Source organism: Panthera leo, chromosome F2 (genome assembly GCF_018350215.1).
Source record: "Panthera leo isolate Ple1 chromosome F2, P.leo_Ple1_pat1.1, whole genome shotgun sequence".
NCBI classification, from domain to species: Eukaryota; Metazoa; Chordata; class Mammalia; order Carnivora; family Felidae; genus Panthera; species Panthera leo.
In genome coordinates, this window is record NC_056695.1 from 69339875 (window position 1) to 69351719 (window position 11845).

General features: G+C 41.6%; 1 long non-coding RNA gene across 1 annotated transcript; it reads right to left on the reverse strand.

Moving 5' to 3' along the window:
* Positions 1-2572: 2572 nt before the first annotated feature.
* Positions 2573-11017, reverse strand: LOC122211168. Its single transcript, XR_006198535.1, has 3 exons — positions 10751-11017; positions 3366-3440; positions 2573-3057 (listed from the first exon to the last, which is right to left on the reverse strand). It is a non-coding gene; the product is annotated as an uncharacterized LOC122211168 (long non-coding RNA).
* Positions 11018-11845: the final 828 nt, after the last annotated feature.

Below are 11845 nucleotides of genomic sequence, written 5' to 3' on the forward strand. Positions count from 1 at the left end.
GAATACAAATTATTCTCCCTTAGCCAGATGGGAACTTATGTCCCATGACATTACAGACTCTGTCTCTTCAGTCTGTATTCTCAGTGGAATGTAGTCTCATTAGACTATTTGTAGAGTACTCTTTATTCTATTATTGTAGAATATATAAATGCACATAAGAATGAACACCACGGGTCAGGGGCTTCACGTAGTTGGTTATCTTACATCGTAGCTCAACAAACCTACCAGTAATCCTGATGTAAAGCCTAGAAGAAGAAAAAAAAAAGAAAGAAAGAAATGGCCCACCTTTTCCCAGTGTCAGACAGCTGGGAAGTGCCGTGTTCTTCTTCCTCCTCAGGGCCCGCACTGCCCCTCCAGGTTGTAACTCTGACCCTGCTCATCTCACATGAGGAGGGTCTGGGTTAACAGGAATGCCTCCAGAGCAGTATGGCCAGAGTGTTGCAGGAGGAACAGCAGAGGGGACTGGGAGCATTGGGTTTGGAGCAGGGGAGACTTCAGGAGATAGGATCACAGGTAATTGGAGATAGGATCACTTAAAATACTTTAAGTGGAATCAAGTGGAAAAGGGATTAAACTGAGGCATTGTAGCTCTAGAGGGTTCAGGAGTCCTGGGAGGAAGGGCAAGAGGGACGGGTTTCAGTTAGAATAAAGAACTTTCTGGTATTTAGAGACGGAGGGCAGTGGGAAAGGTCACCCTGCAAGATTGAAACGGTGCATTGCCAAGAAGCTGCAGGGGCGGTGCCTACATGAGGGACTAGGTAGGATTTGCCCACTTTCTGTGTAGACCTTACGTGATTAAGTCAGGTCATGTGGGGCTGCAGGAGGGGACTGTAACCATATATGAGACGGCATCTTTAAGAGTTACGTATAGGCATAACTAATAACAGCAGATTACTGTTTTTAACTCTTTATTTCAAATCATCAGCATCTATGTTGTTTCCTGAACTGTGAAATTACGGCAATAGTACCATCCTCATGGCATTGTGAGAGGGCTAGATGATATCTATAAAGTACTGAGAATGATGCTTGACACATAGTAAGCATATCGTTTTTAAGGTCATTTCATTAATAATGCATACGTACATATATTTATTATTTGGACTCCTCCCATGTGCTACACAGAGCATTTAGGCCACCCCACATCCTCAACGTAGCCGTGAATGTCTTTACTTAACAGGTGAGAAAACTGATGTTGTACCCAGTACCCTTCGCTGCCATTGGTTACTCATCATCTCAAAACAAACCTGTTTGATACTTGATGACAAAGGAGATCGGTGAACCTCGTAGGTGAGGAGTCTGATATTGAGCAAACCAGGCACCCACTTCACCCTGGGGCTGCTGCCACCTTCCCTGTTCCCCCACCATTCTCGAGAACAAAGGCCTGTGACTGTCCCTGTGCCTGTGGGGATTTGGTGAGAAAGGAGCATGGGGCAGTCCTTGCTGCTGTTGCAGATACATGTGGGTTAGGAGGAGGGGGCATAGCCTGAAGGTGATGGTAGCGAAGGGGCTTTGCCCAGGGAAAAGAGGCGATTGTCAGTCCAAGTTCAACAAGATGGACAGAAAAGCAGGCCGCGGAGCTCCCCAGACCTGCTTCTTGATCTCAGCTTTGCCACTTAGGCAAGTCAGTTAACTTCTTTAAGCTGATTCCTTTCATTCATAGAACTAGGGTGATAATGCTCGCCTGTCAAGGATGCAAAGGAATTGAAAGACATAACATGTAATTAAGCACCTGTTGCAGAGTCTGCCAGGGACCCTGACAAATCAGTCCTCGTCCTGTTATCGTCTGTTCTTTCTAGTTTTCCATCATCATATGGTCCATCAACATTCACCCTGCCCCCATCCCACGTCCAATACCAAACAGCAGAGAAACTCCTCCCCACCTCGAAGTTATAATTTGAAACTTCAACCCAAAGCAACTACTGTTAGGATCTCTAGAAACTTTCCAGGGGAAAAAAAAAAAAAGAGGTCTGAACAAGACCGTAAGAAGCTCCATTGACAGCCAGTGTGGGGCGATTTAATAAAGTCACCATGGAAGCTCAAGAAGGGATAAGACAAAACCGTGTTGGAAACTCCAGCATGCCATCTCTCCTCCTTTAGCTTGAAAATCGAGATGCCTAGCAAATGATGGCATTTACACCTGGTTGGAACACCAGGAGTTCAAACCTTTCCCAGAGGGTAAGGTATGGTCAAGGGATACGGTCCTGCCATGAGGACATGAGATGTTAAGCAGCTCAGATCACAAGACTGAAATACTCAAAACTCAGGGACACCACAGACAAATTAGCCACCTCAGGACTCTACCCAGTGAGGGGTCTGAGGTGGAAGGTTTGAATGTACAGAGTTACATTAGAACTTAATGAGCTCTTTCCACATGGGGTGGAGCCTTGGAAAACAGATGTCACAAACCCTCCTTAAATTGTCAAACATTTTCCCAGCATTTCCCTCCTATCATAGCTGATTATCAATGTAGACACATACTCTCACACACACACACACACACACACACACATCTTGATAGGTTACTAGGAACAGCAGAAAAATGTCTGACAGTTTAATGAGATTTGGGTGAAAGAAAATTCTGTATTTTAATGTTTTCTAGGCAATAGAAATAATTCATCAAAGTTCCTGAGACTCATTCAGCGTGGCTATGTTTCTTAAAATACTTCCATAAATTTTGAAGAACAAATACGATTATCGGGCACTAAAAAGGTTGTAGTCTAATAGATCAGCCACTTCGCCTCCATTCACTCAGCTCAGGGTTCATTCAGCTGGGTCTTCCTGGGAGCTGCCCACTCACTGAGCACTGTGCCCCATGGCTGGCAGTCCTCCATGGAGGTGCTGTTTTCTCCACACACAAGGCTGGCTTTCCAGTACAATCAGATGACAGCAGGCAGCCAACAGAGTGGTGATTGTAGCATGTCCTATCAAAAGACACCTGAAGAAGCGTGGATCAACTCACTGATGTTGTGCAGTGTTGGGAACAAGCTCTTGACAGAGACAGTGCTTAAGTAGGATGAGTTCCTAGTCACGGACTGGACACATCCATTCGCAGGAGATCTTAGAGAAAAAACACTGGATAAGTAAATTGTTGTAATTTCTAAGGTCATCCCAAATACTGAGACTCTAGGATTCTGAAGGGAAGAAATAAATAAAGTGTTCTGCAATGCGACTTGTTTTGAGCCCTGAATCCAATGAGCCTGAGGGATACGAAGAGCAACTCCCAATGTGTGCATGGCACACGTGTTCGAGAAATATCTTTCACGTATATTTGAGGATGTGATACAATTGAAACATGAAATAGGCATTAAAATAAGTTTGGCATTTCAGAGGAGGTTCAAGATCAAAGGCTGAAGAATTATCCTCACCCAGTCAGCTCATAAATTTCCGAGCTAGGGTAGCTCATTGGGCTCTGGATCCTGTGATCTTCCTGTTGACTTCTCCTGGAGCGATTAGAAAGGCGAAACATCAATAGACATAATGACAAACTGGACATGGGTGACCACTGAGAGGGATCAAAGACACCCCAAAGTTCTGAGCAGGTTTAAAAGGGAGAATGATCACAGCATTGATAGAAATAGGAAAGGCAGTAGAGGAACTTGTTTCATTTGGAGATCGTTAATGTTTGGGTTAATTATATTTGAAGATGACTGTGGTCATTGGGAGAACAAAATCCAAAAAAAAAAAACAATTATGAAGTAATAACGACTAACATTTAATACTCGCCAGAAAACTATTATGCTTTTAAAAAGCAGCTATCTGCTTGTTGCATGTTAACTCATTCAATGACCCTAAAAGTCCTATGAATAGGCACTATTAATGGGGAAACTGAGACAGAGAGGTTAAACAACTGTGATCTGAGCCGACACAGCTAATTAATGGAAGACCAGGAATTGAACACAGGAGTCTGGTTCCAGAGTCCACACTTTTAGTCGTTACACTCTGCTGGAAGGAGATTTGGAAGAAATCTATAGGCACCCAGATTAGGGGTCCCCACTCCTAGGTAAGTAAGGGAAGGCTTTTCAGAAACAATGAAGCTTGAGTGGGAAAAGCTAAACTACTTTTCACATACTGGTATATAATCTCTCTTGACCATTGAATTTTTTTTCTCATAGAAAAATAAGATGAAAGAAAAGAAAGATAAAAAACTAGCTCTGTATAAGTGTGTGCCAGAGTTCAGGTCCCAGGAGATTCTCTTGGTAGTTGTGTTAATTTTTTTCTGTTTACAGGACTGGTTTGATTATTTTGGGCTTATAGACCAATCATTTCAACCCAGTAACACAACAATCCTGTGTGTTTGTTCTTTTCATCTTTCAAATTAGTTTTCTAACAGCACAGAAATTGTATTTAATAGAACGAAACCATCAGCAAAGACACAAGCAAAGCTGTGGTTGTGTTTGCAGACTCAATCTGGTCTAAAGAACAAGAATATCCCAGTGTCATTTATGGAACCCATATTCAGCCCAGAACTATGTACAGGAAAATTCTTAATGATGTCTGCTGAGGATGATGTACTGAGGCATTTGCTACAAAAATGTGTAACAGTGACTTACAATAGGGAGACTTGGATTGAGGCAGAGTTATGTGGATGGAACCTTCCTGAAGGCATGGTGGGAAACATCTTCGGGATATAATACTTGGACAAGGAGTTGATTTATTAGTATTGGAAGTGTACATGGGAGAAAGGAAGTGAGAGGTTATGAGAGAATGACCCTCCTGTAATGGTGGGTGGGAAAATTCTTGCAGTGTGTATGATAGCATTGCTGTGTCGTGAAGGCCTTTGGATTTCCTGGGTCTGCACTGTCCAACATGGTAGTCACTGGCCATATGTGGCTATTGAGCACGTGAAATGTGGCTAGTCTGAACGGAGATGTGCTGCAACTGTAAAACACAAACTGGATTTCAGACTTAGTTTGAAAAAATAATGCAAAATATCTCATTGATACTTAATACTTGATGGCATATTCAAATGGCAAAAATGTTGATATATTGATGTAAGTAAAACACATTTTATTGCAGTTTTTTAAGGGTTAAAATTAATTTTTACCCATGTCTCTTTACCTTTTTTAATGTGGCAACTAGAAAATTTGAAAATCATATGTGGCTCCCATTATATTCCTGTTGGGCAGCACCATCTTGAACTTTTCAGTGCATTGGACACATGCCTGCTGGAATGCAGAAGTCGAGCTTAGCAGTTGATTTGAGAATATATGGGGCTGACGACCCAGGTGGGGAGGTCATTGGGATTCAAAGAATGTATGGCAGCACTTCTCCCTGACTGCAGAAAATCCATCCCGGGGGGAAACAAGTTAGGAAAAGGTTTTGCATTCATGGGAGGAGAAGTATTTTGTATCTAGCTACAGCAGGGCAAAAAGAGTCAATGGTTAGCCTCATGGAAGCCAGAAGTCTGAGAAGGAACCAGGGATCAAGAAACAAGATGTCTAAGAAACAAGTTGGTATTTTAGAGACCAAGACTTGGATGGTTTTCTTCAATACAACACCTGCTCCTTGAAAAGTTATCTAGCTGGACACTGCTTGTACTTTCTGCCTTCAATTCTTTTATGCTCTTCCTTTGTAAATGTTTTTCTTAACTTCATTGGGCCTCGTGTTTGCCCTGGGAACACAGAGAAATTTTGCACGAGCTTAGCCAGGCTTTTAAAGGGAGCATGGCATGACTCCAAGAAACAGACGTGCTGATATGTACTAGGGAATTTTGTAAATGTTTAGTAGGATGAGACTTCCAAGACACCAGGGACTGTGTCTTTATTGTTTCCTGAACCCTTGGCACTAAGCAAAGTGCTGGAACGTAGTAGGTATCCAACAGTTGTTTGATGAATGAATTAACGACTCAAGAGTAAAGTGATACTCGAGAGGGTGTAGTGAGATCAGCTGCCTTTCCCTGTACAAGGCTTCTTGGCGTAATTCTTGAAGGATTTTGCCTTGGTGGAATTCTTAGAGAAATCAAAGCACATTGTGAAGTGAAAACTGGATCTTCCACAAGTAATGCTACAAGCAAGTCTAATAAAACAACAATCATAGCTACCATCAGTGGAGGAGTTCTCATGAGCCAGGGCTAAGAGCTTTACACGTATTATCCCATTATGTCTACATCAAAGAATTAACTATGGTCTCTGTAACATTAAATCTCATTTTATAGATGAGGCAACTGGGATGTAAAAAAGTCAGAGAATCAGCCAAAAATTTACAGAGTTAGCAAGGGTGGGGCTGGAATTGGAATTCAGACAGTCTGACTCCATTCTCCTAATCATTATGCCATAATTGTATTTCAATTAAGTATCATCCATAAATGGAAATATGAGGCACCATGTCTCTTTTCGTTGAAGGCGTTGCTCTTTGTGTGGGTGACTGTGTGTACAGGTAACTGTGAACATGAATGCTATTTCTAGGAGACAGGACGTGTCTTTCTTTTAGTCCATCATAGTAAGGTCTGAGTATTTGATTGGGTTCGGCGGTTGGAATATATTTTTTCACAAATGTATCTATTTGTTTTAATCACATTAAATATTAGATACTTTATTATGTTTGTATACATAATTGTTTGGTACGCTGAGACCTTTTAGATTATCAAATTCTGTAACCAGAGCTAACATTCCTGGCTCCAAATTATTGATTTACTCTCACTACCACCAGATGCACGGACACACACACGTGAATGCACACATCCTTAAGTTCAAAGAGCTTTTTCTCAGGACGACATACCTTACACCTACAACCAGTCATCCAGAAATGTGTCAAACCTATTCAAATATCAACAAAATAGAGACACTAGAGTGCCTTTATCTTTCACTGTTTTGTTGTTGTTGTTGATGTTATATGCAAAACCCTTTCAGTGCTACATGTTTATTTTAAAAAGGTGTGAAAACAACTTTAAGGTCAAGAAAGGAGTATAGGTAAGTAAATTATGGTACATCCATAAGATAGCACATTGCACACTTTAAAAATTTTAAGTACAAAGAGGTTGTTGATGAGTACAAAGAAGTCATGATCAAAAGTTAAGTGAAAAAAGGCGTAGTAATATTTGAATGAGAATGTCCATTCTGGGCGCCCCTGGGTAGCTCAGTCAGTTAAGTGCTCAACTCTTAATCTCAGCTCAGGTCTTGATCTCAGGGTCCTGAGTTCAAGCCCTATGTTGGGCTCTGTGCTTGGTGTGAAGCCGACTTAAAAAAAAGAAAAACAAAGAGTACTCATTCTGTATAGCAGTATGTAGAAGAAAGGACATATACCAAAGTACTAATATTATATTTATCTCGATGGTGGAATTAGAAGTCTCTTCTCTCTGTATGCATTTATACTTCACAAATTTTCTACTCTACGCTCACATACATGTTTATATACATATGCATGTATATATATATACATACAGTCACGTATATAATTTTTATGATTACAAAACAATGTGGACAAGGCTCTCTGTCTGCTTTAGATGGTGTGATCTGACAAGGCCATTCTGAAAAAGTGACATTTGCATTGAAATTACATTGAGGAAAATGTCCCAGTCATCAAAAGAACATTCCAGATAGAAAAAGAGCAAACCCAAAGGTCTTGTTCAGCAAAGACCAATATGTTGATGAGGTGACTGGACCACAGGGGCTGAGTGGGAAAGTGGCGTGAGAGGAGCATGCAGAGGCTGGAAGGCCAGACCATGCAGGCATCAGGAGAGCCTCATGGCTGACGGGACGTTTGAGAGCAGGCATGTTGCTGATATTAGTGTTTTAAAGACTTCTCCAAAATGAAGTGAATGGAATTTCCAGCAGTAATTCCACCCTTTCCAAGAGAAGTGTAATGATCATGCTTACGGAGGGTATGCTGTCTAATGTGGAGCCAAAGATAAACTCTAGCATGTTCTAGCACTAATCCTATGTTTAGCCATTGTCTCAGAAGCAAAACTAAAACGTATGAAGGACACATACAATCAAGCTAAAGGGTAGTTACACACACACACACACACACAAGGAGTTGAGAATAGCACAAACATTTATCCGTGACTTTTGGTTAGCAGGTTTCTCATTATACATTTGGGTTACTCTGTAAAGGCAGAGCCATTGATCCAAGTTTGTGCTGGGTTCAGAAGCACAGTACTGAGATCAAAACTCCCCAAAAGAGGGAAACACATCTTTGGGTCTCACCTACCCTACAAGACTTCTAAAAGTAAATGTTGTAAGTGTAAACATTATGGTAATCAGATAAATTATTTAGACAAGGATAGAGTCCTGGGGGACAGACTGAACATGGGATTGTCTGTGTTGATCTTTGGGCAACATGGAAAGGAGAACTCTGCCTAAGTCCTGAGAGAAGGAGATGAGGAAGCAAAGACTACAAAGTCCAAGGGAGAGATTCGAGAAGACATGAAGAAGGGGGTCCAAGGGCAGGACCAAGGTCAGAGAGCAGGGAAGACAGATCTAGGCTGTCTGGGGAGTAGAGTGAGGAGAGATGCCCGGGGATGGGATTCACACCACACACATGGACAAAAAGGGGTCTGTGGTGGGGGCCCATGATGGAGCTGATTTGGAGAGGAGGACGATTAATAATATAGTAGAATTAAGTTCATAGTTCATTCATGGAGCAAAGGAGGGACTTAAGAGCTCGGTCAGGCTGTATCTTATGTCCACATGCCCTTAAGACCTTCATTCACTGTGTTTTAGGTAAACAGTGTGCAATAAATATTCTTTAATTTGAATTGGTGAAAAGGCCATAGACTGAGAGCCAGCACTTCTCCAAGGCTTTAAACTAGATCTCAAGAAGCCCAAAGGCACCTCAGAGGTCCCCCCCAGAGAGGGCAGTGTAAGTAATAAGACAGAGCCCTGAACTTCTCCCCGACCTAAGTCAGGCAGCCCTGCTCTTCTCAGAGTTACATGCAGAAATATCACAGAAGATATGGAAATGGGGTTCTAATTGGAAACAGCATTTGAAAGCCACTGTATTGATGAACATAAGGGAAGGGAAGCAAAAATAATATAAAAACAGGGAGGGGGACAAAACATAAGAGACTTAAATATGGAGAACAAACAGAGGGTTACTGGAAGGGTTGTGGGAGGGGAGATGGGCTAAATGGGTAAGGGGCGTTAAGGAATCTACTCCTAAAATCAGTGTTGCACTATATGCTAACTAACTTGGATGTAAATTGAAAAATTAAATTCAATAAAAATTTTTAAAAAAAGAAAGAAAGAAAGCCGCTGTATTAAGGAAGGGAGGAATACCTCCTGTTATCCCCTTCCTTAGCCAAGACATTTGGGAGCTAGCAAAAAGCAAGACATGATTCCTAGGGAGGTGCCTCAGATGCAGCCTAAATATAGAAGATCGATGTCCTGGGGAAGAGCAGTGTCCTCCCAGTAATCACCTTGGTCACCAACCAGTCAGTGTGGGTCTCCTGGGGAGCTGGGGTGACCACAGGAAGTGATGTCTCCTATGGTGTAGCCAAAGGAATCCTCATGCCATTTTCTCCATTCTCTTCTGTTCCAACATAGGCTATCATAGACATATCCAAAATTCGTGAAGTGAAATTCCCATCTGGCAGCTGCTCACAACAAAGATCGACCAGAAGCTTTTGTGTCTCAGGAAGTTCTCTGGGCAAGCCCTATATTTGGTTGAGTTTCTTTACCTTCTGCTTTGTGATGTTTCCCATAAAGATTTAGGGAGCAATGGAGAGGAACCATCTGACTTGATTGTTTTTAGGTGCTTAAAGATGGGGAATGAGGGTGTCAAGCTTTTCATGTAGCAGAAAAGATCCCTTGACTCTAGAATTACTTTAATTAAAACATCATGATCAGTGATGCTCTCTCAATGCATAACATTCTCAAGAATGGTAGAAAAATGAAACAAATCCACAGTTAATATCCTGGCAAATTGTCGTCACTTTTGTGTACCTTTTTTCCAAACCCCAATATAATAACAGTTCTGGACTTTTAATTTTTATTTTATGTTTAAGTGACAAAGAAATTGTCAAGTGGTACTTCATCACAGTTTTCTCACGTCTTGTTAGAAATATAAATTGCTGGAGGGGGGAGTGCTATAATTTTAGACCAGAAAATACATGCCAGATGTCTTATATGAAGCTGACCTGCCCTAGGATATATGCCTTAGCCATTAGGAGGTGTCCTAAATATTACCTCAAAGCCCTTAGAATGATGTGTCTGAACCCTCACTTATACTTAACTGTTGTCATGTTGCTTTGTCTCTCTGTCTCATGCTCTTACACCCATTGATGTAAAGGAAGCACCAATTAGATAACACTCCATTATTAGACAACCAAGCACAAGCCAGCTGAGGCAGGAGACCCGCCTTCTCGCCCAGAAACAATGTAAAAGCCTGCCTGGCTGAGGGTCCCTGGGCCTCACTCCTGCTTTGCTTTTGATATTCTCCAGCATGCACTATAAACATGTCTCAGGCAGTCCTGTTCAGTTTGTTTATTCAAAGTATATTGTCCAGTGTAAAGAGAAGGGAAATCTAGCAGGACTCTGGAGATGACAGCAGGGAGAGAGAGAGAAAGAGGCAAAAAGGAAAGGAAAAAAAAAAAAAAAAAAGGCAAAATGGGGAAAACAGGAAACAGACCAGTGAGAAAGAGTCAAAAATGCCGAGAGTCAGGAAGTAGGGTCTCTAAATGCTCTAATCTCCACTGTGCACCTGGTGTGTGGAGTGGTTTGTGCAAATCCAGGGGGTTTCTGTGCACCCAGGAACCACCTGTTAAATAAGGGCTCATCCTCATTTACAAGAGATATGGATACTGTTTACTTACTCTTCTCCTGCATGACTGACTCCTTTTCCTCCTTAGGGTTTCAGTCTTCAAGCCTCCTCCTAATCCTGACCTCCCAGCTAAAACGAAGCACATGCCAGGCCCATTACTCTCTGTTTACATCCTGTGTAGATCTGATCTGTAATGGTTTTGTAACAGTTTGTTGTGTTGTGGCTGTTTTTCTGGCCTCTCTCCCCAGAGGCTGTAAACCCCAAGAAAATGGGAATACTCTTCTCTTATCACTACCCGATCACTGGGTATTTAGCACATGCCTGCCTGTAAGAGATATCCAAAAAAAGTTATTAATTGAGTAAGTAGCTAAATCAATGAATGAGTCTACCAGACAGTGTAGATAGCATGTGAAAGGAATGGGAATTCAATAAAGTGTCCTGGTCACTGAAGAGATATCTATTTGGGGGGACTTTCAAAAGTATATAACCAAGCATGAAGCTGAAGTCATAGCAACTGGTAAATACTTAAGTAAAATAAAATATGTGCAAAGTCAGGAATCCCAGGGATTATATTTCAAAGAACTTCTAGTATATTGATTCCATAGAAAGTTTTTTTAATGTTTATTTACTTTTGAGAGAGAGAGAGAGAGAGAGAGAGAGAGAGAAAGTGGGGGAGGGGCAGAGAGAGATAGAGAAACAGAATCCGAAGCAGGCTTCAGGCTCCAAGCTATCAGCACAGAGTCCAATGTGGGGCTAGAACTTACCAACCGCGAGATCATGACCTGAGCGGAAGTTGGACACCTAACCAACTGAGCCAACTAGGCGCCCCCAGAAATGTTTTTAATATTATATTATATTATTTTGAATTTTAAGAAATTGGGATCTTCTCACTACCTATGACATCATTCCTAACATACCCACTAACCTGATGCCATTTTGTAGGATAAATCCAGCAGAATGTTGCAATTCTGGGGGAGGCTACAAAAAGGCTTCTCTCTATCCCTTTACAAATATACAATTAACAAAGAGTTAATTATTCTCAGGGAGTAGCGCATTTCTTCCACCTTGCCAATTAGGAGACAGCCATTTGTAACAGTCAGAGAAAGAGGAAATGGTGTATGTGCGAGGAGGAAATTTGGAAAGGAAA